A 27951-nucleotide genomic window follows, 5' to 3' on the forward strand; every position below is an offset into this window, starting at 1 on the left:
TGTTTCCAATTTTTGGTTATTATGACTAATGCTGCTATAGGATTTAAAAATTTTAAACCTAGAAAGTATTATATGACTTACCCAGCCCATTCCCTCTCTATTTACACATAAGCAAAAGAAACATCAGAAAAGGTGGATGGTTAGGCCATGTCTCACTGATGCTTTTCCATATCAAAACTTTAACTAGCACTCAGAACTTCTAATTATTTTTTGACTGTCATTCCTACACCATCAATAGTTTGCAAAGTTTCAGAAAGAAGACCTTGTGGTAACTGTTATAGTGGATGCAATAACAGATAAGAGCCATTCTTGGTACCCTCAGCACTATACAATTTAGTGAGATGGTGATTGTATCTGATTTTATTCATCTCTGAAACACTTATCTTAGTGCAGAGCACATAATGAGTGTATAATAGGAAATTGTGTAATTGGTGCATCGAAAAGCTGAACTCATGGGGTATAAACATATAAGCAACTGTACTTGACTTTTATTTTCCCTTTAAGCTTGCTCATCATGATATTTTTTTCCATACTCCTAGATAAAAACTTGGATAGGGTCCAAGAAATTAAAAGGCCTAAAGTTTCTTTATATCACAAAACAGACTCAACACTTAGAATGCCAAAGCCATGCAATAGTGAAAGGTTCCATCTTCATTGGAAGTAGTTTTCTCTCCCACTTGCAATAGGCCAGCGGCATGCCGGGGCTGGAGGGAGAGATCTAAGGGAGCTGGAGACCTCTCACAGTGCTATAGTGGCATGGCCCTATGCCTCTGGGGCTGGCAAAGGAGCTCACATGCTTCTGTCTTGTGTGATTGCCTTCGTAGGTTCTTTAGAGACTCTTCTGTCCTGCATCCCTGGCTCACTACACTTCTCTTGACATGGATGATTTACACTTTTGTGGCTTGTCAATTTCTCCTTCCTTAGTCTCTAGGAAGATAGCAACACTTCAGCCTCTCTCTGTTGAAGCCAAATAGCCTTTGCTGGTAGCCTTATTGGAAAATTCCAGATATGTTTTTTTTTTTTTTTGTTTTGTTTTGTTTTTTTTTTTTTTTTTTTTATGGATAGTCCATATCCAGTTCACTAGAAATACTTCTGTGCCCTTTGCCCCAAAGAAGTTCAAACCCAATATAGCTTCTCTTCAGCTCATCTACCAGCAGCAGGTAGCGGGTTCTTATTTCACCCTTTATATTTCTCAAAACTTAAAATTCTGTCTCTCTCTCTCTCCATTCTGTTATGTCCTGCAGGTCACATATATTTTGCGTTCTGACTAGTTTCCTTGAAATTTCTGTCTTGACTTGAGGTGATAGGGGAATGTTTCTCCCACCTGCAGTGTTTCTGTGTCTGAGGTAGCCAGGAGAATTCGAATCACAGCTTTCTCCAAGGTAATACTCCTGAACATTCCTTCCTCAAGCTTTTTACTGTAATTGTAGGCCAGTGTTTCAAAAGTGGATCTGCTTTAAAAACAACAAAAAAATCCATAAAATCTTTGGGATTTTGCACCTAGGTCTATTATCTTACCTTGAAATATGATAGCTATCATTTCTCGGTATCTGAAATGTAATTTCCAATTTAACATCAGGTTATGCTTCTGTTTTTTTTATTTTTACTTTTAAATTAAAAAAAAAAGATTTCTTTTAGAGAGAGGGTGTGTGTGCTGGGGAAAGGGACAGAGGTAGAGAGAGAATCTTAAGCAGGGTTCACACTCAGTGTAGAGCCTGACACAGGGCTCGATCCCACAACCCTGGGATTGTGACCTGAGCCAAAATCAAGAGTGGGATGTTCAACCCACTGAGCAACCCAGGTGCCCAGAAGGCAGGGTAATATAATAAAGTAACACTGCTCTGGGGAGATAGTAGCTATCACATATGGAACTCTACTTTGTACAAGACACCATGTTAAATAATTTGTAAACATTATCTCATCAACTTGTAGCAACTCATTGATAATAGCAATTATGATCTTCATGTAATAAATCAAGGAATTAGATATTCAAAATTTATATTTAGAGTGGTATTCTGAATGTATCATGTAGCTGGATGCTTTCAACAGGAAGAAACAGAACCCCCTCAATCCCTACCCCCCCCCCCCCCACCAAATACCTTAAACAACAGCAACAAATAGACTATGCTACATAGTAGTTAATTCAGAGGTAGGGCAACTCTGGTATTACTTAACTTAATGGTTCAAAGATGGGTCAAGAATCTGGGTTCTTTTCATATTTCTGTTCTGTAGTCTTGGTATTTAATTCTGTCTTGGGCTCATTCGTTTTTTGATCATATGATGGTTGCTACATTTCAGAAATCACATCCAGATGAAACCATGCTTAGCAGAAGAAAAGCTGTTTCTCCCCTTTAGAAAAAAAAAAAAACTTTTCCTAAATATGCACCCAAGAAACTAAACAAAATGGCATTTTGTAGGAAGGAAGAAAGAGGAAGATATACTGCAGATGTGGAGTTGGCAAACTTAGCCACAAGAGTGTAAGTGACTTGCCTTAGATCAGGAGGTGGGATTTGAACACAGGTTTGTTTTGCTCCAAAATGTATGCTCTTGTACCATGGTATACAGTAATGCTGTGCAACCAAAGGGACAGTAACTTGGGTTATAGCTCTTGTAGTTATGTAACTTTAAGAGATTGCTAAGTTCTCAGATGCTCATTTCTTTTACAAATAAAATCAGAGTTGTGTTCTAGTGATGGCCTTGCTTTTTAATAGCAGTGGGACTGACAGTACTTTCTGCCATCTTTTAAATTTTTTAAATGTTTTTATTTATTTTTGAGACAGAGAGAGATAGAGCATGAACAGGGGAGGATCAGAGAGAGAGGGAGACACAGAATCCGAAACAGGCTCCAGGCTCTGAGCTGTCAGCACAGAGCCCGACACAGGACCCGAACTCACTGACTGTGAGATCATGATCTGAGCCGAAGTCGGATGCCCAACCGGCTGAGCCACCCAGGCGCCCCACTTTCTGCCATCTTTTAAAAGAAAAAATTAACAAGAGTACATGATTTTAGTTCTTTAACAAGACTGGTCAGTATCCTGCAAGTAACAATACCCATGTTTCAATTGTTAGTATTTTATTTGTACTCTGTAATGAGTTACTACATAATGTAGCCAGATGGCTGCTCAAAAGTTTTAAATATTCATCTCTAGAGACAGCAGATTTGTGGTAGATTAGGTGGATTCCCAAAGTGGATATATGGATCAATCAATCAATATAAATACATAGAGAGTGAAGACAAAGTGGGTCCATGCAGTCTAACCCTGTGCTATCATAGCCCAGGCCAGTTGCCAAACTTGAGCTTCAACTGTGAGAAAATAATCCAAGGAGGGCCACATGTGGAGCCAGTGAACCGCTGAGCTCAGATCATCAGGGAATGCTACCTGTTAGCTAGATTGCTGCTAATGCCCTGTTCATACTTACTGGTTTGGCTTGAAATTTTAGTATATAGAGATGTTTGCCCAGTGATGGGTGAAGACATAATTGAGACAGCTTATTTCCAAGCTTTCTTCCAAACTTCTTGTATATTAATTTCAAGAGTTCATAGAATAACTCTCAAGTCCCTAAATCATGAAAAGAAGCCTCGAACATTCCAACTAAAGCTCTGAATTGTAATTAGAAGTATATAACACCTCCTTATCACCCATATCTCATTCATTCAACTATCCTGGTCAAAATGAAGCCTCCCTGTTAACACACATATTCATATTTCTGTTCTGTAACCTTGATATTTAATCCTAGCCTGGGCTCATTCCTTTCGTGATCATATGATGGTTGCTACATTTCAGAAATCACATCCAGATGAGACCATGATGTTCATCACACAGCGTAATTATTTGCCCATTTGTAGGACTCCGTGTTTAATGCCTGGCACTGCACCTGTCTGTGCACATCAGGAAGGCAGCAACTGTGTGTTTCTTTTGTTCACCATGATATTGTCTGGCATGGCATGTAGTACACATTCAATAAATATTTGGTGAATTAATGAAGGACAAGGCATTGCATTTCAAAAATTTGGACATGCAATGTTTACTTTCTGAAGAAACCACACAACCTTTTGCAAAAGGAAATTGCTGGTATTTTTTAAAACTTCTCTGCTAAAAAAGACTTGCTCATCTAATGGATTTAAAACATTTGATAGTGAAGAAATATTATACTACTAAAATAGTATATTTTCTGTACATATAATGGTATATTTTTATATAAATAGTACACTGTTTTTAATTCCTGGATATAAATTTAATATTTTAAGATAAGGTAGAGTCACAATGGGCTAAATTTGCTAGGCAAATCAAATAAAACTTATTTAACATTTATTTATTATATAATATAGTTTTGTGGACTACATTCATAGTCTACTATGAATACTAGAGATTTTTAACCCCCTTATTTTACAAGTTAACAAGTATTGATTCCGATAGGTGACTTGATTGGATCTGTATGAAGTGTCAGATTGAATAGGGAATACTAATCCCAGGTCTCCTAATTCCTAGTCCAGTGTTTATTTCATTTTGCTGCAATTTAAAAACAAAATGTTATATGGGCACAAACCTATATCATTTTGTTACATAATTTCAGAAAAGGACAGAAAACAAGGAACTTTAATGATCTATTGAAAGTAGTTAGAATTTTTAAAGTAATTTATTTTTAGTAAAATTAATTCCTCTATTTTAAAGAAACACTAACTTTTTCACTTCAGAATTTAAAAAATGTTGCTGTAAACTGTGATATATCCATAAAATTGAATACTATTTCATGTTAAAAAATTAGATTTCAGGGTGCCTGGGTGGCTCTGTGGTTGAGCATCTGACTCTTGATTTCTGCTCGGGTCATGATCCCAGGGTCGTGGGATTGATCCCCGCTGATTGGGCTCTCCATTGAACGTTAAGCTTGTTTGAGATTCTTTATCCTTCTGCCCCTCTCCCCTGTTCATGCTCTCTCTCTCTCTCCAATAAAAAAAAATAAACTATTTAAAAAATTTAGCTTTCAATCCACAAAAGACAGAGAGGAAACTTAAATGTATATTGCTGAATAAAAGAAGACAATTTGAAAAGGCTATATGCTATATGGTTCCAACTATATGACATTATGGAAGAGGCAAAACCATGGTTTTGATCAGTGGCTTCCAGGGATTAGGGCAAAGATAGGATGAATAGGCAGAACACAGGGGACTTTTAGGACAGTGAAATTATTCCACATGATATCATATTCCATGTGGATACCTATCATTATACAGTTGTCAAACCCTTAGAATGTACAACACCAAGAGTGAACCTTCATATAGACTATGAACTTTGGATGATAATAATGTATCTGTGTAAGTCCATCAATTACACCGAATGTCCCACTCTGGTGGAAGGTGTGGATAATGGGAAAGGATGTGCAAATGTTAAGGAACGGGACACGTACTAGTTTCTACTCAATTTTGCTGTGAACCTAAAACTACTCTAAAAAAAATAAAGTCTGTTAATTATATATAAATAAATACATAAGTAAATGTTGTTCGTTCTTTTTTCTTTTCATTTGTGGTCATCCCTATGGTACAAAACTTTCAAGTGCATTGCCTTAAGGTAGCATGAAGCAGCACGGTATGGTAAAGCCTCAAGCTGCAATCATGCCCAATACATAGCTCTGCAGGCTGCCACTGCCCCACTCCATGGGTACCTTTCATGTAGACTATGATGTGATTCCTCTCCCCTGGAGTTTTACAATATGGCACCTCTTGTTCAAACGCATCCTCCTTTAGATAACTGGCTGTATGCCTTTGGTCAATACAGTTAAGCTTTTAAAATCCTTGCTGTTTCATTTCTTATAAAAATTGGGATAACATATACTTCATAGAGCATGCCAAGAGATGCCCTGAAAGGGATCATCTCTATGTGGGGCAGAGATCTATTAAGATAAGTGAAATCCAGTCAAATGTTGTCAGAAATGTAAATCCTTCAGGTTTCCTCCTTAGGCTGGAATTGGAACCATGTTGGAAGAAGATATTCAAATCCTCTGTTTAAAAAAGAAGGGGGCTAAGTTTGATGAATGACAGACCAGGGACTAAGAGTTCTAAGTCATGCCCTAACTTCTCTATGTTACTTTTGATATTCTAGGTTGCTTTTTCTTGTAAATGAAAGCAGCTAAAACCTTCACTCTGAAATGTCTCAGTGCCTGCCTAAGGAGGTGTTGAGCACATCATGGTCCATCTTGGGGAGAACAGACCTGCAAAGATTAGGTGACAGTAGCTTAGAAAGAGGGGAAAGGAAGCAGGCTAAGTACAAAGAGGTGGTTTCTGCAGCTGGAAAAACAGTTCATTGGTTGGCATTCTGGTTGTAGGAGAGGAAGGGCTCTGGAAGACAATTTCCTTCCCTCAGAAGATAATTTTTTAAGGTTTCTTAGAAAATTATTTTTGTCCTCCTAACTGGATAGTTCTTAAATATAAGATAAAGCTCCTTGTTTTGGTAATATTCCAAACATAGTTTTATATTAAATGTCTTCCCTTGACTTGCCGGAATAATGGAACAGAGCTGTGTATCTGTAATACAGTGGTGAACATTTTTTAAAAACTACTCCAAGTGGAGGGTAGATTTATTGACTATTTAGAGCCTAATTCTTTTTATATAATCATCTTTCAATGGAAAAAGAAGTAAATCAGAAAAACAAGAAACATAGTGTCTTTTCTGGTTAGCCCAAATGCTCAGAATTCTCCTTAATTACCAGCTAAGGAAATGTCAAAAGGCAGTCTCTCTTCTGATCCCAGTCTGAGGACTTGCTCTATTAATAATGCACATATTTCTTTTTCTAGGAGAGGTGATTATTTGCTTAAAAGGACACCCTACTAGAATGAATTCTTCTTGGACTGAATTCTTCTTGGAATACTTCTTGGAAGTACAGAGTAAATCCATACAATTTTATCAAGAACTTAAAGGAAAGTTTGTGAAAAATAATTTACCCACAGATAACCAAGAATTAACTTCATTGGAAACACTATATTGAGAAACCTCCAAATTATTACAAAAATGATTGAATGACATTGGCAAATGGGCATGGGTGTCATTCTACTGGATGAAGTCTCAACTTCCTTTTTTAAGTTTATTTATTTATTTTGAGAGAGACAGAGACAGTGCAAGTGGAAGAGGAGCAGAGAAAGAGGGAGAGAGAAAATCCTAAGTAGGGCTGTCAGCACAGAGCCCAATGCAGGGCTTGAACCCACGAAGCTGTGTTATCATGACCTGAGCCAAGAACAAGATTCAGACACTCAATTGACTAAGCCACTCAGATGCCCCTTAACTTCTTTTATAAAGGAAAAAGGAAAAGGAAAATTTGGAGAATTTTAGAATCCATCAAATCTGTATTGATTCTCAGGACAATGGAAGCAGACACAAATTTTAGTAGGATCCAAAGCATGACCCTTAACATGAATGCTATACTTCTTCAACACACACTCTTGGCCAATAAATACATTCTTAAAGATATCCATTCAATGAAGTATTCACTAAACTCTATTATGCACCAAAACACTGTGTGAAAACTGGGGATAGATACAGCTGTTGGTTAAGACAAACTGTATCCTCTCTTGTAGAACATTTATCTCTGGGGCGGGGGTAGACGAAAAACTAAATAAATAGAGCAAAAATAATGAAGCAACTATAAATTATGACCTATGAAGTTAATAAACAAGGCAGTAATGTTGAAACTGAGTGTTTTTCTGAAGTTTTGGCCTTTCTGAGACCTAAATGATCAGAATCTGAGATCCAGAGAAATTCCTTAGGTGAATAAAAGAATAGTTTTCAAGATAAATCCTAAGTTTACTTTATGCAATTGTAAAAAGTCTTTCAAGAATTACTACTGTACAGGGACACCTGGGTGACTCAGTCAGTTGAGCATCAGACTCTTGATTTAGGCTCAGGTAACGATCCTAGGGTCATGGGATTGAGACCTGTGATGGGCCCTGCACTGACAGTGTGGAGCCTGCTTGGGATTCTCTCTCTCCCTCTCTCTCTGTCCCTCCTCTGCTTGTGCTCTCTCTCTCTCTCTCTCTCAAAATAACTAAATCAACTTAATTTAAAAAAAAAAGGAAAAAAATAAAAAATCTTAAAAATAAAGGATTATTATTTTACACTACTAGGACGGTAACGCTTAAACTTTAGCCCATATCTGAATCACCTCCTACAAGGCTTGTTAAAATACAGATTCCTGAGCTGTACTTTTAGGGGTTCTGATTTTATAGGTCTTAGATAGGGTCTATAAATGTGCACTTTATTCCCAGTGCACAAATTCCCAGATGCTGCTGTTGCTGCTGGATTTTGGAACACACTTTGAGTAGCACTGCTGTAGGCTTGACGCTTTTTGTGAACACATTGCAGAGAAGTATAGGTTAACAAAATTAAGGTATTTTACACTTGTAGCCTAACACATAGCCTAAAAATCATTTGCATATACTTTATCTCATTAGATCAGTATAATTACCATATGAGGCAGAAAAGGCAGGTGGTTTTATCTCTGTATTATTCTTTTGGTCATTCATTCACAAAACACGTATGCTCTGAGATTCTACTTGGTGATGAGCAGTGCACAAGGTGTGCTGGGGGTATGGTGGTGGGCAAAATGGACACGGGGCTGAGTTCAGAAGAGCAAGCAGACATTAAGCCAATGATCTCATAATGTATATTTCCAAAATACCCATGTTATATAGATGACAAGTAGCAGGAAGAAAATGCACTAAGAGAAAGAAAACTCCTTTCAAAAGGAAACTTTTATATTCTGAAGTCCAGAATTGCCTCTGTGAAACCTCCCAGGTTATGCAGTTAGGAGGTGAGATTTGCTATTTCCTTTCTACGGAGGCTGCCTCTCAAGATGAACAGGGTCAGGAAGTCACAAAGTCAGGAAAAGGATAAGGCATTCAGATCAGGAAGTGCCGCTGTCTGGGACAGAATCTAGGGAAGATCCACACCCCCTGGATGAGACTCACTTGTCCAAGAGATCTACAGAGGACAAGCTATCAGATCGAGTAGCTGGAGATGAATTATCAGTGGGTTTACAGTCTCCTACCTCATCAGGAAGCACTCATCCAAATTGCTATCAAAAGAGGGAAGAAGCCAGACATTTTTTTCTGAGACTCTACCACATAATAGGCATATTTTGTGCTATATTGGTGCTTATTCTTCCCTATACATTTCTCAGGTTCTCAGAGGTTAAATAATTTAGCCAAGATCATATATTTCGGCAGGAAAAGGGTGAAAATCCATCTCTATCTGATGATAAAGTCAGTCTGATTGGTAGCTCAGAGTTAAGTAGGTTCAGAGCCCTAAAGAAAAAAAAAAAAACAATGACTCCCAGGGGACCCAACTTTGAGGCAAAATCTTATACCTGACTCACGGACTATATAGAGACTAGTCTGAGCACTCAATTCAGGGATCTTCAGTTATCATGTAAATGGAATCAGAGGGATGTGCTTGAAACAGATGCTGGTACCAATTCCTAAAGAATGTGATCAGGTCTTGGGTTTGGCCTTGATATGGATACACACACACACACACACACACACACACATGCATGCACACACACACGTATATATATTTTTGCTTTTTTTTTTTTAAATTAGTTTCTCAGGTCATTCTAAAGCCCAGTTAGGTTCTGTTCTGCCAATGTGGCTGTTTTCAAGCATGACAGTAGAGCAGGAAAGTAGGTCAATATGGCTAGAACAAGTCCAGAAATAGAAAATAAGGACATACTTTAATATTTTCATGAGTAAATAAAATTATTATTTCATGCCATCCAACTCATTTGTTCAAACATTCCATGCTTATCAAACTGAAAGATAACATTTCTAAGAATCTTGATACTGGGAAAGACTGCGCTAGCTTACATATCTCAATTCTCTTGTCATCCTGATAGATCTGCCTCTATAAATTGATTTTTTAATGTATTTTGTTCCTGGGACTTTATCTCGTACAGCCTCATTGCCCTTGAATGTACAGGCACACCTCAGAGTTATTGCAGGTTCAGTTCCAGACCACCACAAGAAGGCAAATATCGCAATAAAGCAAGTCAAATGAATTTTTTACTTCCCTGTGCATATAAAAGTTAAGTTCATACTATACTGTAGTCTGTTAAGTGTGCAACAGCATTATGTCTAAAACAGATGTACATAGAAAAAATGGAAGCCATCATCTGAGCTTTCAGTGTGTCATAATAGCTGATCAAAGATTACCACAACTATAATAATAATGAAAAATTTTGAAATGTGGCAAGAGTTACCAAACTGACACAGAGGCACAAAGTGAGAAAATGCTGTTGGGAAAATTGTGCCAATGGACTTACTGGATGTGGGGTTGCCACAAACCTTTCATTTGTAAACAAACAAACAAACAAACAAACAAACAGAGCAGCATCTGCAAAGCACAATAAAGCAAAGGGCAATAAAATGAGGTATGCCTGTCTATGGCCAGGGATTGGATACAGGACTGTCATCTCCATGATATGAAGAATGGTGGATATATAGGCTTGGTTAAAAACTTGTTTACTCCTAAAGCCATGAAACAAAAACAGGATGCTAAGGAAAAAGCAAACATAGGTAAGAATTCTTGAAAAGAAAATACCCGATTGTAAAAATGAGAGAAGGCCATGGTAGAATTAAAACATAAAGTTGAAGAAATTTCTCAGAAAATAGAATAAAAAAAGCAGTAAGAGGGATGACAGGAAAAACAAAAAGACAATTAACCCAGGATGTTCATTATCTGACTAATAGGGGTTACATAAAGAGAATGGAGAAAATGAATGGGAGGAAATTTATGCAAAGGATAATTCAGGAACATTTTCTAGAACTGAAGAACATGACTATCTAAATTTACGTGGTTTTCTAAGTATCAAGCACAATGCATGAAAACAACAAATGAAATTTTTTCACATTATAATGAAAAGTTACTGATGATAGATATTGTATAAGATTTCAGAACAATAAAAATCGTTTAAAAACAAGTACATTAATCAAAAAGAGTAACGAACTATTCAAAAGCTAGAAAACACCACCTTAAACATTCAAAAGGGAATGATGTTCAACCTAGAATTCAAAGCTGTCAATAGAGTGTGGTGATAGAAAAAAGGCAGTTCCATCTAGCAAAGTGTCAAAGTATGTACAGATGACCCAGGCAAGGTGTCAAAGTATGTACAGGTGGCTCTTGAACACCCAGGTTTAAACCTGGGTCCACTTACACGTGGATTTTTTACAGTATGGGACTGTAAACATATTCCTCTTATGATTTTCTTAACCTTTTTTTTGCTCTAGCTTACTTTATATAAGAATATAGTATATAATACAGATAACATAGAAAATGGTGTTAATCAACTGTATATATTATCAGTAAGGTTGTCAGTCAATAGTAGGCTATTTGTAGTTAAGTTTTGTGGGAGGCAAAAGAAATAACAAAGACTTTTGACTGAAAGGGAGTTGGGCTGGTTAATTCCCACTTTGTTCAAAGGTCAACTGTATGTGCTCTATTACTTTGATTGCAGTGAAAAGTTATTATTTTTTATTCCAGCATAATTAACCTACAGCATTATATTAGTTTTAGGTGTACAATATAATGATACAACAATTCTGTACATCATTCAGGGCTCATCATGATCATTGTACTCTTAATCCCCTTTATTTTTTCATCCATCCCCCTACCTACCTCCCCTCTGGCAAACACCAGGTTGTTCTCTGTATTTAAGACACTTCTGGTTTTTTTGTTTGTCCCTTTTTTCCTTTGTATTATTTCTTAAATTCCACATATGACTGAAAATGGTATTTGTATTTTTCTGACTGACATATTTCACTCAGCATTATATCCTCTAGATTCATCCATGTTGTTGCAAATGGCAAGATCTTATTCTACATATACATATATATATATATATATATGTATATATATATATATATTTATATATTCTACATATATACATATTATGAGAGAGATATACACATATATGTATATATATATAATTAGATAAATACTAGATAGATACAAATGGATATATATATGAATCACCTCTTTATCCATTCATTTATGGATATACACTTGGGTTGACTCTATATCTGGACTATTATAAATAATGTTTCAATAAACAGGAGTGCATATATCTTTTGAAATTAGTGTATTCATTTTCTTCAGGTAAATATCTAGTAGTGGAATAACGGGGCCATATGGTATTTCTATTTTTAATTTTTTGAGGAACTGTTTTCCACAATGGCTGCATCAATTTGCATTCCTACCAACAGTGCACAAAGTTCCCTTTTTCTATGCATCCTCACCAACACTTCGTTTTTTAAATTTATTTTAGAGAGAGAGAGACAGTGTGTGAGCAGGAGAGAAGGGCAGAGAAAGAGAGAGAGAGAATCTTAAGCAAGCTCCATGCTCAGTGTGGAGCCCAGCACAGGGCTTGATCCCACAATGCTGGGATCATGACCTGAGCTGAAATCAAGAGTCGGACTCGCAACCAACTGAGCCATCCAGGTGCCCTCCTCACCAACACTTCTTATTGCTTGTGTTTTTGATTTTGAAAACAAATTACTTTTTAAAAAAGAGGTTTCAACTGGAATTTTAGAATCTTGTTTCTAAGGCTTAATGACATTTATAATCAGCTGTTACTAAAATTATCTGCACTTCAGTTTACCCACATAAACAACTATTTCTAAGGTACTTAGTTTACCAGTCATGTTTATCCATGATGATGCTAAAACCTCATGTTATGAATTTGGAAGAGGGGACAGTCATAGGGATAGGAGGGGATAAGTTCATCCTGTTTAATGAAATCTAAAATCTGGACACATCATGAACATGAAAGTTGATGGTAATGGTGGCTATTATCCCTGTCCCCACCTTTCCCAACCTTCCTATCCACCATCAGTGCCATATGTTCCCCCTGCCCCACTCTGACAAGTGCCATGTCTGCAGCGTTGCAGGCAGTATAAATCCTTGGTGAGCGCAAAGTGGCAATTCTTTAGTTCTTGGGCTGAACACACAAACCAAAATTAGATTCTGATTTAAAGTGCACTAGAGAACTATTTTGGGTGAAGAAATCCAGTGGAGAAGATTATTCGTATTTGAAACCTAAACAATAGAGTTAATAATTTGCTGATAATTTGGGGGGGAAAGACAAGATTTATAGTCACTAGAATGTTTAAAAAAAAACTTTCAGAAAGAAAAGGAATTTCTCCACCTTCTTATAGCTGAATTATTTGTGCCTCTTATATGGAGTGCTTCAAAAATATTTCTAAGCATGAAAAATAAGCAACAAAGCAAAAAACACATTTCAGTGGAGCAGGCTTGGTTGAACAAATTGTAAGAGAGGAACCCTAAGGAATAGTAATGATTCATAGACAGACAATTCATAACTATTTAAATGTCTAGGACTGGAATGGAGCTGGAACTGAATAGGAATATTGGTCTTAAGACGCCAATTTTCTTTTAACTAGGGGGGGAAATGGCAATATAACAGATAATAAAAACTTTCTAAGACAACTCCAAGAGCATCCAAAATTTTAAAATCAAAGAAAATTGAGCAATAGCTTATAGAGAGTAGTCACTTAAAGCTACAGTTTACATTATAACCATTTAAGGAACCGAGACACAGAGGGATGAATTCACTTGCCCAAGGTCACACTTAAATTGCTCAAGGTCACATAGTTAATGAATGGCAAAACCGGAATTAAAGCCCAGATCTTCTGATGCTCATTGATCTTGAATATTGAACAAAAACATCATGCTGGGGATATTTGTGCAGAGTTAAAGATACAGAGAAGCTAATTGGGGGCTGGAAGCCCCCTTGGGTTGCACTAGCCCCTGTGGGTGCTGGGGACTACTGAAGTGTAGAGTGTTTTGGGACAAGATCAGCTGCAATACAATCAGGAAGCTTTTTTATGCAAGCAAATCTGGAAAATCGATTAAATACGTATTAAAAGAAAAGCACTGCAATAATTTGTTGAGATTTATTATCTTGTTGTAATAAATACATAATTTATACCACTTTTTTTTTTTTTTAGAAGAGGTCATCTAAAATTGTATACAGTTCAGGCCCTGCAGAACCAGGATCTGATCCTACATCTGGGCCCTCACTGAATGTTATTGTTTTTGTGATCACATAATTATTGTGTAAATCTATTTGAAAAAATTAAAATGGTTGTATTACAAAAAACTGTTGTGCTCTTTTGCAAAGGGACAAATAGTACATATTTTAGGCTTTGTTGGTCACGCAACCTCTGGCACAACTACTCAACTGTGTCACTGTAGCACGAAAGCAATCATAGCTGATACGTAAATGAATCCACATGGCTGCGTTCTAATTCTAAAAACCTTTGTTTACAAAAACAGGGAGAGGACCAGCATTAGCCCGTAGGCTATAGCGTGCCAAACCTTGATCTAAGGTTACTTTATTTATTTTTTTTAATGTTTATTTATTTTTGAGAGAGAGACACGGAGTGCTATCAGGGGAGGAGCAAAAGAGAGAGGGAGACACAGAATCCAAAACAGGCTCCAGGCTCCAAGCTGTCAGCACAGAGCCTGACACAGGGCTTGGACCCACCTACCGTGAGATCATGAGCTGAGCTGAAGTCGGACACTTAACCGACTAAGCCACCCAGGCGCCCCAATCTAGTTACTTACTTTACATTGGCTTTCCCAATCTCAGAACTATGGACATTTTGGCCAGATAATTCTTTGTGGTGGAAATCTGCCCTGAGCATGTGGTTAACAGCATTCCTGCTGTCTATATGCTGAATGACAGTAGTGCCCCCATCCTTTCACCAGGGTCGGACAATCAAAATGTCTCCAGACATTGCCAAATGTTCCCTGGGAGACCAATTCACCCTTGGTTGAGAAACACTACTTTAAATGAGTAAAGTTCAAAACATGTGAGTTTAGAGGTAACATGGTGGGGTGGAGGTGTTCATATCTGAATCACCTATGGGGCCTTCTCTTGGTACATCTTCTGATCTGTCTTCTCTCCTTGAAGAACACCTGGGAGTTACAGTGGACAGCAATGAGGAAGTCCTGCTGGCAATTCAGAAACACGACTGTGGCCCCTTCATCTATATATGATAACTTCAGTTTTATTTTACAAACATAAGATGCATAGCAACTACTGAGTGCTTATATTGTGTAAACTGAGGTCCCCCTGTCTAGGACTGAGACATCTGACTGCTCACATTGGATTTTACATAATCAGTCACCTCTAAAAATCTAAGGAGTATCCAGTAAGTTTCCTATTGGTAAATATTGTATATGGTCTCACGTTTTAATTCAAGATGTTAGAGTAGTAAAATTTGTGGTGGAGCACAGGTGGAATGCTGCAGATTCTATAATTATTGATCCTCTGCAAAATTCAATTCAATGTTCTCTATAATGCTGCATCTTTAAAGAAGCAGGAAGAAGCAAAAAGAGCTGTCACAATTGTCCACTATATTGGAAGACTAAGACAAGGACAGGGAGACAATCCTCACTGGGATCACTTTTAGTCTCTGTTAATATGGGAGGAGTAGAAGGACAGACAAATGCCGTGGTGGTCTGGCCAACTTCATTTTGTTTCTACTTATGAGGGCAAAAGGTATTTATGGTTGCATTTCATTTCTGACAGGTGGCAGGAGAGTGTTGGGAGGTAACCCTTGTGGGCGGTTTTTCCACGGTGTTCACCGCGCCTGGCACCAGGAGGCGACTCTACCTCTACTTTGCCAAATTAGGTTTAGCTTTTAACAACCCTGCTGTTTAGAGGTGTTTTCACCACAGAAAAACTAAAAGCTTTGTTCCTCCTGCTCTTAAACATGTCCTTTCATAATAAATCTTTACACATTTGATTGCGGAACTCAGGGCTCTCAATTCCCTAAGTAAATAAATTAGAGATAATTCAATATTTGATTATAAGATTTACAGTTCCGCTCCTCACAGTTTCCCAGGTGAGTGCTCTCTAATTGAGCCCCAGTGAACGGCCCCATTAATTCTGATCCCGGTGTAAAATGGGTCCTAACAGCATGGGGTGCTAAAGCACACACAAGAGAACAAGAGCCAGATAAAGAACAATCTCTCCCTTAAATCTTCATGCTCCTGCTTCACAGCTGTGCTCTACTGATGTATTGTCATCTCCAGAGGAACCATGCCTTCCACAATTTTAAAGTCAGTATGGCATCTGTGTCGAAGCCGGGCCTACCTTCATCAGATAAATAAGCTATTTTTGAGCTGACTGCAATTATACTGAAGAGAGGATGAGAGATCTATCCACTCATCATGCCTCCAGAAGAATCCTCCTTCTCTCTGCAACATTCCTGAGATAATACCAACATATATTATCTAGGGCTTAACAGCCTAGGCAAACAGAAGGACAAAGAAGCCTGTGCCGGCTATTGCGTGGTACTGTTGAGACATCTGGGAAACTCCTAAGGCACTTATTTGTTTTTCTGGAGAATTTTATTCCTTGACATGTATGGTTACAACATTTGCTAATACTCCATGCCAGAATCCTTATGACTAATTGCCCTTCAAGGGGCATGACCTCAGATAAGTAAAAAGCGAATCCACGGAATGAGTGCTGTGTGAAGAAAATTTCCTTGTTTTGTGCCTGAAGACCTGGTAAGAGAGATTAATCTATTTTTAGCTGTGAAAATTATGCCTGGTTCCACAACCTGCCTCTTTATAGCCATTAACAAGAAAGAAAGAAAAAAACTCCGCATAATTGGAACCAGTTGCTAACATGGGCAAAGGTGTTTTTTATTGGGCGTATTTTTTAAGAAAAAATGCTAAAAAGAATCCTTATGGAGAAATCTGGCCTTTAAAGAAATTTATTCTCTCTCGGTAATAGGATTATTGGTTGGGCTGCTTGTAAACCAACAGCAGAGAAACACATGGTTGGCACTACAGCTGTTGTTCAGTGATTCTCATTTGAAAGATACCCACCCAAAAACTCTATTTCTAAAGGATCAAGTGCCTCTGAACATATTTTACAGTTCTTTCCTAACACATGTACATAGCAAATCAAGAACAAAGTTTGACCCTGTCCACCTAAGTTCATCTATACGAGAAAACACACAACCAATATGCAACTGTGTATACATTTACACATACACACGTGTGTGTGTCTGCACTCTGAACAAACACATTGTATGCTTGGCAACTGAATTTTTCATCCAGTAAAATACATTACATTAATTATTGCTTGGTTTTTCAGTAACTATATTGATTGCATTTGGGGCATAGTTTCATTGCTACATAATGCCATTCTTTAGAAACTTAGGAAAGAGGCTTTTTGTAATTGAAGAAGAGAGAGAGAAAATAAAAAAAAGAGGGGAGGAAGAAAGAAAGGAAGAGATGGGATGAGGGAAGAGAAGAGAAGAGAAAATAAAAGAAAAGACAAGAAAAGAAGAAAACACATAGAAGTGCAAGTTCTAATCCCAATCTCACTATGGACTCTACATAGTTTCTGCACATGTAAAATGAGGTTAATGCTATTTTGCATATCTATCAGAGCAGAGGATAAGATGAAGTGAGAGGAAGGGCTTTTAAAATTACAAAACACTCTCAAACTCCAAGAATAGATCACTGTGAAGAGTAGTGTACTTATGCAAAACCAGCTCAGAAAAGGTAGGTAGAGTAAAGCTTGCTCCTTTATAAACATTGTTCTCAACCGATCCCCATCAATTCATGCCTAGAGCCTCGATTCTTATACCATTCAAATGAATCTTTCAGAACTTCTACAGTGATCTCTCTAAAATATTCATCTTACCATCCTTATCCCCACATAAAATGCATCACCTTTGACATCATCAAGGAGGCATTTTTAACATGGCTCACAAGGCTTCTTGCCATTTGACCAGTAGCTGATTTAGCAGCTTCCCTTTACCACCTCCCTTGAATTTTGGTCTCCAACAATATCAAACAGCTTTCAGTTCCCTGAACACACTGTGCCATTGCTATCTCTGTGCCGTTGTAAAAATTTCCTTCTTCTTGCGATGCCCTTCCTCCCTAAATCTGCCTGGGAAACTAGCAATTGTCTGATACTTAACACCACTGACTCCTCCCCTGTGAAGCTTTCTTGTTCTAGACAAGCAGGACCATTACTCCTCCATCATACACAACGCTCTGGTATATGCTTACTTTTTTCCATTCTTATTTGTTCACCTGTTTATTTTATGGCTAGACTCCCATAGTCTCGAAACCGTAAAACACATCTACTCTGACCTTGATACCAAGTGCCTGGCACAGGGCCTGACATATAGATGATACTCAATGTTCACTGAAAGAATGCAGAAAGAAAGGAAGGAGGCTCATGCCTAAGCTTTAGAATATCCGTCTGCTTCATTATGGCTACATATTGTTCATTATTTCCCATATGCACCTTATCCCTTTTTATGACATAACCAGTGCTTTGCACTGATGATATCCTCCGATTATTCTTTTGCCTCTCCTTTCCCCAAACCACCGGGCCACTGATTTATAACTTCTGGAGCCCCCATCCTTTCCTGTTCTTTCACAATCTCCAATTCTCTTCACATGGTTAGCCAGGCCATTTTACTTAGCAAAGATTCATACAGCTTGATAAAGGAATGCAAGATTTCCAGAAACCAAGAGGGAAAGAAGACAAAATGAAGAAAGGTTGAAGGAGAAGGAAGAAGGTCCCATACAAACAAATGAGGTAGAGAATGAAAACCAAGACCTAGAATGATGTCTGCATCCATGGGTTGAGGACAGGATAAAAGTAGTTTAGCTCAACATGATAGCAATAATGCTGTCTACCCCCTAATTAAGATAGTTATAATGTAAGCCCTTTAAACAGTAACTTCAATCTAGTGAAGTTTATTTACTCTTCTAAAACTACAGACACTTAAAAAATACTGCTTCAGAGAACAAAAAAACAAAACCAGCCATCACTCGCTCCAGCCCCCACCCCCAACAAATAAAACCACTTCCTTGGGTCAGTTAAACCAACACACTAATCAAAAAGATCAAGTAATGTCCTCATGTATTTATAGACTTAACCTAGTCACCAAAACTGAGTCACCTCAAGCCCATATGAGTAATACCCTTGTGTAGAAAATGTACAAAAAATATTTTGACTTCAAAGTTCAAGTACCTCCTCCTGGTTTCTAAACCATTGCATTTTCCATATATTCAATTTATACTGATTCTTTTCAGTAAGAGACCTAAGAGTTAGATATCTTATGACTTGTATCCATTCAATAACCATATCCCAAATATTTATCAAACACTTAATAAAACTGTCATATTTCATAGACCCACTAAACTATTTAGCCTGCAAAGGACCTTAGAAAACATCAGATCCAAATTCTGATTTCACAGACTGAAAAATAAAAGGAGAAAGTAGTTAATTATTTAAAGGCATGCAATGAGAAAAATGGGATTAAATTCAACTCCCTGAATCCCTAGGCCAGGATATTTTCCCTCACTTTATAGAGCACAGAACAAAACCCATGAAATGCTAAACACCATGCAGAGTTTACACATATACATGTAAAGAAAGATAAATATTTACTGCAAAATAGAATTAATTCAGTTGTTGCTCCTCGTATAAAACTAGGAGTAAAACTTCAGTAGAATATTTTTATTAGCTACCATCTCACCCTACTTCTTTATAACTTAGTATATTTCATCTTATAATTTTTTATTTTTCATGGTTTTGAGTTTTAAAAAGTCAAAGAATTAATACAAGTGTTAGTTGCTGCCTCAGTAGGGGTTAGGGAACTCAATTCTCAAACCCAAGGGCACAGTTCTTTCCTATGACTGGGTTGGAAAGGGCTCCCTCTTGTGTTATTTCGGTGTCATAGATTCTTCTGCCTTACAAACTGCCCTCCTTCCTAAAGAATTACTTATGTTCCTCTCCAGAGAGAGGGCATTGGAGTCTCAAACATAAAATAGATCTCCTCTCACTCACTTCTTTGCGTGTTGTACCTACCGAAGATAAATCAAAGCGTAAGTATGAATAGCAAGGCTTCATATTTATTCCTGACTTGGTTAGCTGCATTCAAAATAGCAATCCATTACCTCCCAGTCCAGAGTACACAGTACAACTGTAATTTAGGAAAACGAGAGAGAGAGAGAGAGAGAGAGAGAGAATACAATCTACTATGATTGCATTTTAGTTTCCCAGTAATCAATATTTACTGTGCTTCCTTTTAATTTGACATACCCTTATATCCTTCTTTGCCTTCCATTAGATGACTTCATAGTTTACCCTTCCACAGCAGACAGACTCAAGAGTGATACAAACTTATTCCTTCTCCAACAAGGTATTTAATTGGTTTTTCAGGAGCAGTACCAGGCTGAACTCGCTCTGTTCCTTGGGTACCATTATCAATTAATTAATTAAGTTACTAATACAATAATCCAGTCAATAAATCCTTTTGGAGCCTCTCATTTCCACCAAACAATGTATTAGTGGTGTAGGGAATACAAAAGGGAGAAACTATCCCCGTTCTCAAGGAACTAACCCAATTATCAGGAGATAAAAGATATCATCACAAGTGAAATAAGACAACTTTCATAAAGTGACACACAGAATGTCATAGGTTCAGAGGAGCAAACCTGTTTCTTAGACCATGGAGATCAGGAAAACCTTGCTTGATACAGGATGTGGCATGTCACCTGGACCTGGAATTAGGAATACACTTCCAATAGTTAGATATGAAGAAGAATCCTATGAACAAGGAAAAGGTGGTACTGAATATGGAATCAGTTCTGGACTTGCTGGAATAAAAGCATGCACAGAGATGCCACTGACAGGCATGGGGTAGGCTAGAGTATTGGCAAAGAAGGCCACAACAATGCAACACAAGGACTTACTACCCATAGCATCCTGAGTGTATGGGAATAGTGACCTTGGTTTTATTTGCAGCATCTTACTTTTCCCATCAGCTGCATTTGTACAGGGCTAGAAAAATGAACTAACAGTGAAAAGGACTGTGATTCACAAATACATGGACTGTAGCATTCCACAGTGATATTTTGAATAGAGATCCTAACAGCTTACCTATTGATCTATCTGCTCTTAATATTGCTTGGCTGTTGCTTTTTTCAAGCGACATTTCCAAATTACTTACAAATATCAGTTATCTGCATTAAGGAAACAGAACTGTGGAACAGATAATCCAATTGTTTCTTTTAGTCTTTGGAATGCATTATGATGACAATTTGAAGAAGGAAATTTATTATTCCCAATTCATTTTTGTCAGACCCATATCCAAACTAATGGGCTCTCCCTTATAAATACATCAGACTCTCTAATACTGAATTTTTTCTTGAACAGGCTGCAGAGGGAATGATCCTCTATTGCTAATGGACATCACTTGCTTACTGTCACATTCATCTAATTACATTACTTTACATTAACGAAATGGAACATTTCTATATAAGCACCAGGACAAGAAATGTCACCCTCTAATCCTTGGCCAGGTTCCATCTGAATCCTACTGAGATGTAATTCTCGTTTAACATCCGAGTTCACTATATCCTTGAGATGGTGTCCTTTGACAAATCTCTTCAACATATTTATTTTCTAGCCCTACTAGTTTCCTGATTATCAATATTGAATTGTTTTTTTAATCTGACATACGCTTATATCTTCCTTCACCTTCTATGACATGTCCCTCCATAGCAGGGGACCTTCAAGAGTCATCCTTATAAATAAAATAACTGAAGGGTGGCTTGGGGTTAATGTCACTGAAAAGCAAAGGGGGACAGTTGTAATGAAAGGAGCCAAACTTATTTGTTTACCTTAAAGCAATGGGCCAAGTGCTTCCACATAATACAACAGAGTCATCTACCAATGATCGTCACCTTCCAGCACCAAAAGCAACCTGTTTCCTTTCTGAAAACTGCTGATGAAAATTGCTGCATGACAAGGACTCCAACGGTCTGCATCACCGGTGCCCTCTAATGGCTGGCTCTGCGCAGTGCCTGATGGTAGAGCATGTGTGCGTGGCTGGGAAAGTATCAGTGAAGACTCTAAAAGACACAGCCTTTGAGAACAATTTGGGTTCAGTTTAAACAGTGAGGAGAAGGAGAAGAGGAGGTGATATAAGTTCCCTGATAGTTACCTCAGAATCATGATCCCCATTACCATGACCACAAAAACCAGTCACCCGATCTGAAAGGTGGTAAATATTCTGGGGTAGCTCAGAATAATTGGTCAGACAGAGCAAACACACAGATGTACGTGTGTATCCATGGATTAATTTCAGATGTTCTCACACAAAAAAGATTAAACCTTGTAAGTATGAGAATAAATGATTTTATATTTGGAAAGATTTGGGATATCACTGCATTCTTTACTAATTCTTTTTTTAATATAATTTATTGTCAAGTTGGCTAACAAATAGTGTCAATACCACCTAAAGCAATCTGCACATTCAATGCAATCCCAATCAAAATTGCACCCGCATTCTTCTCAAAGCTAGAACTAAAATCTGTATGGAACCACAAAAGACCCCGAATAGCCAAAGTAACGTTGAAAAAGAAAACTAAAGCAGGAGGCATCACAATCCCAGACTTCAGCCTCCATTCTTTACTAATTCTTAGAATAAACAGAAGAAACAAAATGGTTTTTTTAAAGCATTTTTTTTTTTAACAGATCATATGAAAGCAAGATTCAGGACTGATCACTTTGGATTTAACTTTAGCACAAGACTCATATATCTGTTTGTGGAAACATTCAGTGGGTTCATCCATGTTCCCAAGGGCCTCTCCCCTCTTTTGATGTTCAAATCATTCCCTTCTGATGGATACATCCTTTTTTTCTCAGCCTTCAAGGGGAATAATTCTCCCAGATCCATATTCATTGGTGCCCGAGTTTGTGATTGCAGCAGTTTGAAAGCCACTCTCCTTAACTACATGTAATCCTGCCTTTTTGAAAAATGTGTAGTGTTACTCTGCAATTTTACTGGGCAGGGATAGTTGACCAGGTTCTAATTTTATAAGTGATCAGTTTATTAATGACTATTTTAATGTATAACAGCTTTCCTTTCCCAAGGAATGAATTCACAGAATTCATTCACAGATAATTAATTCAGGGAAATAGAGGACCCTCCACTTGATCTAAATAGCAGATTTGACAATGGCTTGAATTGGAGGACCTGGAAGCCTCTAACTTTTCCTTTATAGCATTGCCTTTCTCTATGTCAGGAGAGATCTCCCCAGCCTCATCAGACACTCTGGGAATTCGGGGATAACTTCCTGGTCATTAGATTGAAATTACAAATGACACGTTGGAGCCTCACAGCTCAGGAAGCACTGTGTAAGATTGGACTGAGTTCAGCATTGGTCTCATTATCGCTTGCCTTGGGTTGTTTATTGGCATAATGACAATCATGTATTTACGCCAAAAGCGTGAATAACAGAGTAGCTTCTTATAGCTATCATAATTATCATCTTCACTAGAAAAAAAGGGGGGGGGGCAATTGAGGAAGCAGAGGGGCCATCTCTGTTAAGATAATACATGCCTTAAGCACTGACAACATTATCTGAAATCAAGATTTAATGAATGCTGGTTGTTTCCATTTTCCTTTGGGGAGGAGGGGATTTACATTTTCATCATAACTTATGCTGGCACAAATTGTGAGCCGAACAAACTTTTCATCTTATGAACTACCTTTTCATTCCCTTGTAAGAAAGAACTAAAACTCTTATAGCACCTGGTCTATATGGTTTGGTCTCAGAGCTATGGAACAGTCAATAAAACACAAAAAGAGCTCAAGTCTTTGCCTTGCTTTTCTTGAAAAGCCCTAAGAGGATCCAAATACACAGTTTAATGGAACCTTATAACCATCCCCTCTTTCTTTCTATTCTCTTCTATTATATTCTGAAGTTGCTAAGATGTGCCTCTCTCTCTTTTTTTTTTAATTTTTTTAATGTTTATTTTTGAGAGAGAGAGAGAGACAGAGTGTGAGCGGTGGAGGGGCAGAGAGAGAGAGAGGTAGACACAGAACCTGAAGCAGGCTCCAGGCTCTGAGCTGTCAGCACAAAGCCTGATGCAGGGCTGAAACTCACAAACTGCAAGACCATGAACTGAGCTAAAGTCGGATGCCTAACTGACTGAGCCACCAAGGCACCCCTAAGATGTGCCTCTCTTAAAAGCCCCTCAACAGAATGACTCTCTACTCCAGCTCCTATAACTTTGCTTGCCCCTCTCTATTACTTCTGTGTTATTTAATTCAATCGATATGTTCTAAGTCCTCCTGCTTTTCCTCTAGTATCTCAAGTTCTCTTTCAACCTTGTTTCCTCCTTTTGCACTGCAAATACTCAAGGCTGGTAGAGACCTACAAAGAGGGGAAAGGGCTTCTGAAGACAGGAAAAAAAAAGCTGAGAAGGCAAAAATCAAACTCTCCTTGGATGAAATTGGGGTGTTGGGAGGCTGGGGACACTTAAAAGTTAATCATCTTTGTCTCATCCAAGCGTATATTAAATATGCAAAGTAATCCATAATTAGTGGCTGAAAACAATGTTGGTAACTTGCTGCCTTTACTTATGCTACAGGGTATAGAAGAAGCTATCCCAGAGGCTGCACATTAAAGTAGAAGCAGCAAATGCAAACATTTAGAAAATTTCGCTCTGTTGAGTTATCTCAGTGTCCCTGCGGATGAAAAACTATAGCACTTAACTCTCTGCACCATGATTCCTCACACTGTGGAAGCGTGTGCATGTGTGTGTGTCTGTGTGGGTGTACATGCGTATGTGTGTGGCTGTTTGTGTAAAAACACACACTAAATCACTAATTATACAATGTCAAGGGTTGGAAGGATCAGTTGAGAGTCTTTCACTTATACCCATCCCCACCCATTGTTTTCAAAATGAGAAATTGGGGACCCAGGAAGATTGTGATTTGCCAACAGAAAAGGAAAATCTCCTGAATTTGGTTTCCTCAGCTCCTAGTACACAAAGCTGATATGCAGGATGGTCCTCACTGAGAGCACCAGAAGACCCTGGGGAGGTGGTGGCTTGGGCCCTGGGACGCGGTGGGCTTCAGGAACATTCTATTCGCACATCTCTGGGCCCACATTCCTTCAGCTCAGATTCCAGGAGAATGGCAGGCCTACTGGCTGCCCCTCCAGCAACAATGGAAGGTCATGTGAAGCCCTTCCAGAGATGCTAAGAGAAAAAGCATAACCCTACAAGCAACCCTTACCGCCAGATGGGCTCCCTTTGGCAATACTCTCTCCTCCTGCCTTCCCCTTTCACAAAGGCTCTAAAACTTGTGATAGAGCCCAGGGACTTTGTCCTTCCTGCAAGGCAGAGAAAACCAGAGCCTCAGAAAGTAGGCTGTTTAAAAAATTGTCACTCTCTAATAAATGAAGGTGCAGTCCACAGAAACCTCTAAAATGCTTTCTGTCATCCCCAGAGCAGTTCAGAGCCTTTCTCAGTATCCTTTAATTTCATGCCATTTTCCTAAACCAAATATTAAATTTCCCCCTTGAAGTGAGAGTAATAAATCACCAAGGAGAGAATTGGCAGCTCTTATGAAAAAACCTGAGGTAAAAATTAGAAGTGGACACCTTTCTCCTCTTCCCATTCTGGCCCTGCATGCAGCTGGGCCGGCCTCGGCTGCCCTGTGGAGGTCACTGGTTCTCTTCCCCCCGGAACTCGGGAGACCATGTGGTGTTCTGTGTGCTGGTGACTGTGGCTGATGTCATGGCGTTTATTTTGTTGCCTTTCTGTTCTTGTTTTGCCCTCACAGGAACAGGTGTGGGTGTTTCAGTTTGCTTGCTATTTTATACCTCAGAATCGTTTTGATGTAAGTCAACAGGGACAGCAAGCAGAGCTATGGTTTGAAACAGCCACGTGGTTGCTTCGATTCTGTTGTCCGATCAAGACTTTGTTTTTAACTTTTCAAAATAGGCCTTTTTATGCCACAGGTGGATTTATTGTTGCTTTGCACAACTGTATAATACAGACTTTCCAGTTTTCAAAAATCCTGCTATTTAGTAAGACAACCATGATGTATCTAGCTGCCTGCCAACCTGTTAGATTTATAGCACATGCCAAATCATTTTTACATATACAATTTGGAAATATGTTTATTTCCAAATGGATACCTTGGTGCAATTCTTAAGACAAAGGAGAAAAATCTGCTTTTTATTTAAGGACAAGAAATATCTGTGTTTTGAGAGGACACTATGCAAGAAAAGTGGAGGAGGCTTTCTCCTGAGCCTCATTTGAGCATAGCATCGAGAGGACTGGATTCAGCTGAAGTTTTGGGGGGTAGACATCAAACATTTATGTGAGTAGAGTGGAACTCTAAATGAATTGAAGTGGCGAGATTTATTTTCTTGGTTCAAACTGTGTTTCATAAGCACTCACTTTTAGTAGCTTAAACCCCAGGGGAGTTTTGGCCACCAGGATGAGGGTTGAGGGCCTCATTTCAGTGGCTTACTGTTGTATCACAGGCCTCTGCTTTCTGGGGACCGGGGTGGGGGGTACTCCATGGTGTAGCCCCCGGACGAGAGTCCTTTCTCTTGACGTTTCAGGAATCCTTAGCCACAGGCTTAACCGAGATATAACTACCTCCGCCTGGACAAAAGCAGAGGGATTTCAAGCACGTGTCTGGTATTTTGTGAAGCGGACAAGAGCGGAGTTGGCACCATGCCCTCCACCGTTAGGTCAGGCTGTGATCCTCAGGTGAGAGGTCACCTGCACGACTGGCCCTGGGGGAAAGAGAGCGAGCAACGACCTCTGGATTGTGTTAAAGCCTGGCATATGCTTGCTGTAAAGGAAACCAAGATGTGTTAAAAGTACCAGCTACGCAAATAACTTAAGAGACATTGGCAGTTATGAAGTAGAAAACTATTTTGACATGGAAAGATGACCACAACATGGAATTGGTCTGGGATGGGCCTGGGTATGGGCCTTGTTTTAAACTTCCCTAAGCAATGCTCCTGACCGTTCAGGGTTGACAGCCAGTGGCGAGGCACTTCTGTTACCTGACAGGAACGGAGCACAAAACTCTGCCTGTACCCCAGCTCTTGGCTGAGGGAAATAGCATTTTACCAATGTTTACCACCACCCTCCCCAGCTTCTCTGAAGACAGAAAAGAATATAACAAAATAAAACAGTCTAAATTAGCAGAGGAGGGATTTGGATTAAAGAGAAGAAACTTTCCCGAGGAAGGAGGAGCGGTATTAAAATGTATCACCTCAGGGATACTGTGCCACATCATTTTCTGGAGTGTTTCACAACAAGGATGAATTTCCATCTGTCTTGGATATGTTTCTAATGGAATGTCTAGATGATCTTAGAGAGTGGAGCTCATTCTTTCAGACAGGGCTGAATTCTGTCTGCACTCATTCGTTCAAAACAAAGCAAGTATTTCCCAAAGGCCTTATAATGTCCTAAAGGAGGCCACTTGGTTGGATGAATTATTTTGGTGTACAGGGTTGTATTGGGTTTGTTTGTAAAACCACGAGAGGCCGTGCGGTATTTTCACTAAGTATATATTCTCTTAAGCCAAACTGGCTGGTTTCAGGTTTTCCATTTATTAGCAGATAGACATGTTTCCTAATTTCTGTATCAGTCTCCCTGTGATGGGGATGATGATAATGATGGTGATGATGATGACAATAGCACCATCCTCATACAGCTATTCTAAGACCTCAATCAGCTAATATATACAAAGTACTTGTACCATGTCTACACCATAATAGACACTTATACCATGCCTGCAAAGACTAGATTTTTTTTTTTTTTAACACAACAGAGCTTAGGTAGCTTAGGTCATAGAAGACTCATTACATTCTGATTTATATATTAAAAAAAAATTAAACATTTATATTTGAGAGACACAGAGAGAGAGCATGAGTTGGGGGGGTGGGGAGCAGAGAGAGAGGGAGACACAGAATCCAAAGCAGGCTCCAGGCTCTGAGCTGTCAGCACAGAGCCCAGCCTGGGGCTGGAACTCACAGACTGTGAGATCATGAACTGAGCCGAAGTTGGACG

Source organism: Panthera onca, chromosome B1 (assembly GCF_046562875.1).
Source record: "Panthera onca isolate mPanOnc1 chromosome B1, mPanOnc1 haplotype 2, whole genome shotgun sequence".
NCBI classification, from domain to species: domain Eukaryota; kingdom Metazoa; phylum Chordata; class Mammalia; order Carnivora; family Felidae; genus Panthera; species Panthera onca.